At 47.5% G+C, this 6,256-nt stretch overlaps 1 long non-coding RNA gene across 3 annotated transcripts in view; it reads left to right on the forward strand.

Annotated features, from left to right (window-relative positions):
* LOC106734711 (uncharacterized) overlaps positions 1–4,667 on the forward strand; it is a 41,467-nt gene extending 36,800 nt beyond the window's left edge. For all 3 annotated transcript variants that reach the window (XR_003549137.1, XR_001370254.2, XR_001370253.2), the window contains one exon: positions 4,494–4,667. This is a non-coding gene — a long non-coding RNA (uncharacterized LOC106734711). The remainder of the gene's footprint in view (positions 1–4,493) is intronic.
* Positions 4,668–6,256: the final 1,589 nt, after the last annotated feature.

Genomic DNA, 6,256 nt, shown 5'->3' on the forward strand with positions numbered 1-6,256 from the left:
TCTCACCCCCCCCCCCCCCCCCCAATAACTTCATTTAACTTTATTTATTATTATTATTACTTCCAGTTTGAGCAGAAAGAGACAGAGAAAGAGAGAGGGAAAGTGAGAAACCAAGCCACCAGGTCCAAGACTTGAACCACAGTTAGCCATGTGGGAGTCCAACACCTTTAACCACCATACCACCTACCAGCCCCAATCTTCCTTCTACCTTCTTTAATAAACTCTCTGTTTTCAACCCCTCTGGGTGTACACATTTCTAGTTCTTCCTGAGCGTGAAATAAGAATCTGTGTTCCGCTGAGGTGCTGGGCCTGATGGCCCCTGCACATTCCTGCATCAGTATGAGCTGGCCCTGTCCACTGCTTCTCTGGTTGCAAGCTTTGAGAGGACTGGGAGAACTACTTTTCTGAAAGGAAAGACAGAAGGACTACCCCATAGGCAGGGCAGCCCCGAACTTCACTGGGTGTCTGGCTAATCAGGCTTGGCTTAACGCCAGGCTAAGGAAAGGGTGGTTTATTCATGACTTTCTGGGAAGGGGGCAGTGGTTTTCTGGAGCCAGTGTCCCTCCCTTTGTCTGGCCTTGTTGGGGTGGTTCTGATCATTGCCCCGGTTATTCCAAACTGTCATGGTGCAGGTGGGAGTGTCATCTGGGATGCTAATACAGCTCATTGAGGGTTTAATGGGTTTGAAGGTTAGGCAGTAGGTTGTTCTAGGCGCCATCTTGATACTAACTGGTTCAGACCAGGTCTCTCAGTCATTTCTTGTCTCTCAGGTTTTATTGTTTTATTGTAGGTGTTTACAATGTCCCTTGCCTCTGTTAGAATCCTCCTTGCCTCAGTCCCCTCCTGTCTCAGAGCCTGGTTGGAGTATCATGGTGATAGGAAAGAAGCTCTTGACAGAAAGAACCAACTCTGTAAAAATAATAATGTGGTTTATTTCTAAGCAGAATATGAGCAACTTAGGCCTGGAGAGGAGTCAGCCTTTCTCAGGGTGATCAGGTAGAAGGGTTCCTTTTATTTGAATTTTGAGAGCGAGACAAAATTTGGAATTTAGCAGAGTTTTTCCATCGGTCTGGCTCAAAAAGGCAGGACATGTTGGGCAGGGAGGGAGGCTTGTAGGTTATAGGTAGGTTTTAGTTTTTAGGTTGGTGATTGGAAAAGGAAGGTTGCTGAGATCAGAAAAGAATGTACTCTTTTTTTTTTTTTTGAGAGGTTTTTGCTATAGGGCGCGTGCGCTCGCCAGACAGAGAGAGACAAAGCGAGAAATCACCCCCTAGGGGGGATGGTAACGCTGCAATCCCTTCTCCTCCATTCTCCTCTTGGGATCTTAGGCACGCGTGCACACGGCGTGAGTTTTAAGCTGCAATCCCTTCTCCTCCATTCTCCTCTTGGGATCTTAGGCACGCGTGCACACGGCGTGAGTTTTAAGCCACCGGGTCCGGGATGTGAACTGCGGTCGACTACGTGTGGGAGTCCAGCGACATAGCCATTACACTAACTGCTGGTTCCCAGAAAAGAATGTACTCTTAACAGAGATAAGGAGGCTTTAATGTACATTACAAAGATACCATGCCAGGGACAAGATATAGGAAGAATCCTGTTATCAATGGATCAAAATGGTCTGTTAATAACTGCCTCCAGGCCTCTGGAAAGGATTTTGGAAACAGGAAAAGGCAGTCAGATTTCTGTCCTCAAAAGACTTCAGAAGAGCCCTTAGGAGACCAGAAACTCGTTTATACAGGTTGTCCACCCACCGAGGGGACCAGGGGGCGGCAGACAGGAGGGGACTGTGGAGCAGGGTTATATAACGAGGGGGTGTTAGAACTCGATCCTGTGGACAGGAGAGGAATGGGCTCACCTGCAGTCCGTCCAGAGACCCTGGCGGCGATGGCCGAGGAGGAAGGAGTCGGACAGCAGAACATCAGTGCAGGGCTGGCAAGGGCAGGAGAGCCTCTGAGGAGCATGCCATGGCAGGGCTGGGCTTGCACAGAGAGCAGGCGAGACTGACAGGAACTGCTGCCCTGAGGGCTGAGGAGAGGGGTGAGAAGAGCAGAGCAAAGAACCTGCAGGAGCAGCGGGTCCGACCGGAGGAGGAGGTGCTGGACGGGAGCTGTCCAAGTATCATGAAGGTCAGCCAAGAAGCTTTGAGGAGGTCCATACCCCAGCATGGCAGTTCTCAACCCTGTCAGACCCAGTCCTTACTCAGGACAAATGTTTTGTCACATTCTTTCACCATCTTGGTAACATTCTGAGTGATTATAAGCTAACTATACATAGAAGATTTTTTCCTTTCTTTCTTTTGCCAGAGTGTGACTGACAAAGAGACAGAGAAAGAGGGAGAAAGCGTTCCCCCACAGGACACGGTCACACCACGACCGCTTCCCCTTTTCTCCATCCCGATGGGATTTGGGGCATACACACATGCGCACCTGGTGTGTTTTTCAAGCTGAGGGGCCAGGATTCTAACCGTGGTTGGCCACACGAGATCAGGCTCTGTAACCATTAGACTATGGGGCACGCTCAGGTTTGAAAAAACTCAATATGCTGCCCAACCATAAAACAAAAATTCAATATATATGTCACTACGTAAATGTGTATGACTGTTAGAATCCATGAATATAACCAAAGATAGACCCAGGAAGGTGTATTGAATAGGCTACTTAAAAACAGTAAAGCTCCACTAGATTGCTAAATGACTCCCGAGGGGGTTGGTGGTGCTGTCCAGTTAATAAAATGCCTGGGGTTAACCTGCTCTGCTAAGGGGACACTAAGGGTAGGTAGATCCAATCTGCAGGGGTCCCAGATGGAGTATGGCGCCACCTGGTGACAATTTTCTGCTGTGCTTACACAGCCATTGGAACAAAACCAGGTCTTGGATCTGGCTGGGACTTCCAAGACCTTTGTGCAGCAGTGCCCGCAATCTCTGGTTAGCTGGTGCTGTTTCTGGGCTTGATCTGGGGAGATGAGTGGGACCCAGAGGAGCACCCTTCCATCTCCAGGACCGGTTGCCCGGCTTTCCCTGGTAGGGTTCCCCTTCTCTCCAAGCCCCACTCCCAGTGAATCCCAGCTAAAGTGGGAGGTGGGCGGGAGATCTGAATTATTAAATAGGTTTTATTGTACTACAAACAGCTTTGTCATCATTTTAGTTTATTACTATAGGGTGTGTGTGCCTTCAGGAGAGAGACAGAGAAAGTGAGGGAACCCACACACACATACACACACACACACACACACACACTTTCCAGGGAGGATGACTATACCACATTCCCTTCTCCTTCTTTCTTCTCCTGGGATTTTGGGCATGCACCCACAAGGTCCAGTGTGATTTTCAAGTCACCACGTCCAAGACTCAAACTGTGCTGTTGGCCTTATGGGATCCAGCCGTTTTAACCACCATGCCACTGGCTGACCCCTGCAATGTGCAACATATTTACGGGACTCTTCCTGCAGGAGAAGTTACAATGAATAAATAAAATTAAACAATGAAAATGTAAAGATGTTCCAGAAAGATTTATATCAGTCTTCCACACTACATTCTTCAGAATCCTAGTTTCATGAGATGTTTATAGAAGTCTCATAAGGACCTGTGCTCCCAGGTCAGGTGAGCTTTGGCAATGCTGTCTTCTGTCCCTCTCTTGTGGTGACCATGACGATGCTCTGTTCAGATCTCCTAGCTGCAAAGAAGCCCATGGGACCATCAGTTGGTATAATGGCTATGTTGCTGGACTCCCATGTAGTCAACCGCAGTTTGAGTCCCAGACCTGGTGGCTTAAAACTCACGCCAGGCACGTGTGAGTGTGTGCCCAAGATCCCGAGAGGAGAAAGGAGGAGAAGGAATTGTGGCGTGGCCATCCCCCCTGGGGGGTGATTTCTCGCTTTCTGTCTCTCTGTCTCTGTCTGTCTGGTGAGCGCACACGCCATATAGCAAAAACCTCTCCAAAAAAAAAAAAGAGACCCCTGCTGCTGCTCCTCTGGATCCACCACTGCAATCAGTGCTACTGAGTCCACACCCACCATGGCTGCTCCCACTTGTGACTAAGCACATGTGGGTGAGGACCATGGGGGCCCATCCTGAGGAGACAAAGGCTCCTCTAGTGAGCTTGAGAGCTCCTTGGCAGTATGGCTGAAACCTTTCTGGAACTGTGCTGACACTTGAGACTTATTCTGTTCACTCCTTGCTTTCCCATTAGCCAAACCCAGACAAAGCCAGAGGGCAGGGGCTCCTGGTGATCCAGTCCATAGTCTTCTGGGCCAACGGCAGGTTGGAGGGCCATGAGGAGTGGAGTGACCTGGCCTGAAGTGGGTTTGAGAGTAAACAAAAGACTCCCAGTATAGTCCAGAGGACTCAGCGTGGCCTGCTCAGATGGTAACTTTTTTTTCCGTTAAAGGTTAGGAACAGTAAACTCATGATCTTCTCACTCACAAGACTCAGGAAGGTAACCCCCTAGTTGTTTAACTAATTGTGGGTTGGGTTCTCATTGCTTACGGCTGAACAGGAGCCTGACTGACTAGACCCTGAAGCAAGAAGACAACCCGGAAGACACAAAGAAGACCAAAGGACCTAGGGATCTGCCCAGGGAAGAACAGAACAGAACACATTTCAGTCTTTATGAAGAAGGCCAGAAGTTCAGCATTCAAAAATCCATGCATAGGGGCTGGCAGGTGGCGTGGTGGTTAAGGGCGCTGGACTCCCACATGACCGACTGCGGTTTGAGTCTCGGACCTGGTGACTTGCTTTCCTTTCTCACTTTCCCTCTCTCTCTCTCTCACTCTGAGTTCTCTCTCTGGTCAAATTAAAATAAATAAATAAAGTTAAATGAAACAATTCTTTTTAATAGATCCATGCATAGTATTCATAGCTGAATAATTATACTATGCCTAGAATAACCACATTGCAAAATATGTTTAGTTTTCATTTCATTTAGTCCTTTTTTTTTCCCTCTAGGATGCATGTGGTCACTGGAGAGAGACAGAAAGTGAGAAAATATCTGCCGGGGGGTGACCACACCCTGTTTTCCTCTGTTCTCTGCTCAGGATTTTGGGTACATGTGTACATGCACCTGGCATGGTTTTCAAGCTGCTGGTTCCAGGACTTGAACTGTTCAGTTTGACATGTTGGGATCCAGCCACCTTATGACCCCCCTGCTGTCTGCTAGCCCACATTTTCAATAAGCTCTTTTCCTGTGTTCATAACCTTTCAAAGACAAAAACCCCTTTATGTATTGTCATATGAAGATGAATGGATGGGACGTGATCCAGGAGAAAGGACAGGGAGTGAGGTGGACTGGGAGAAAGGAGGAGAGGCTGTTAGGAGAGGAGAGGCCCTGTTAGGTGACCCCTCAGTCTTTAATAGAGTCTAGCAGACTCACAAAATGCTTGGTATTGGTTTCTTTAGATGACAATGAAAGGACACAGTCGGGCTCAGTGTGGTGAGTACAGAACGATGACAGGCAGTGATGCTGGAAACAGAGACGAGCCGATGAGGAATGTTCACCTGCCTCTCCAAAGGGCAAGAGGTCTGAGCTTACGTGGGAGTTAAAAATTATGTTTAAAAAACACACTCATTTGGTTTCTTGGCTCCCAGGAATTCAATTAGAGATTGCTAATTGGATACACAGAGTATTGTTTTAAGAAGGCAAAGGAAATGTGGTGTTTTAGAAAAGTTTCCAAGGAAAAGGTTAAATACTTTCTTTTCCTTTTTTTTTTTTTTTTTTTTTTTGAGTGTACTTGCCAGAGACAGAGGGAAAAAGAGAGAAGGAGAACACATCTCCCACTGGGGTGTGGTCATGCTGCAATTCTTTCTCCTCCATTTTTCCATTTGTCAGGATTTCAGGCAAGCACACACATGCACTAGCTTCAAATCAGTCTGCCATGTGTGATTCTGTTTCCTTAAACAAGTAGGCCAGTGGTCCCCAGTCCCCAATCCACGGACCAGTATCAGTTAGGAACCAGGCCACACAGCAAGAGGTGAGCCAGTAAATCTTTATTTGTATTTACAGCACACATTACTGACTGACCTCCACCTCCTAGTAGATCAGTGGCAGCATTAGACTCTCATAGGAGCACAAACCCTATTGTGACCTGCATGTGTGAAGGATCTAGGTTGCACACTCCTTATGAGAATCTAATGCTTGATGATCTGAGGTAGAGCAGAGGCAGTGATGCTAGCACTGGGGAACAGCTGCAAACACTGATTAATATTAGCAAAGAGGCTTGACTACACAGAGACCATAGTAAATCAATTGCTTGTCAACTCATA

This window comes from Tupaia chinensis, unplaced genomic scaffold (genome assembly GCF_000334495.1).
Source record: "Tupaia chinensis unplaced genomic scaffold, TupChi_1.0 Scaffold000192_1, whole genome shotgun sequence".
Lineage (NCBI taxonomy): Eukaryota > Metazoa > Chordata > Mammalia > Scandentia > Tupaiidae > Tupaia > Tupaia belangeri.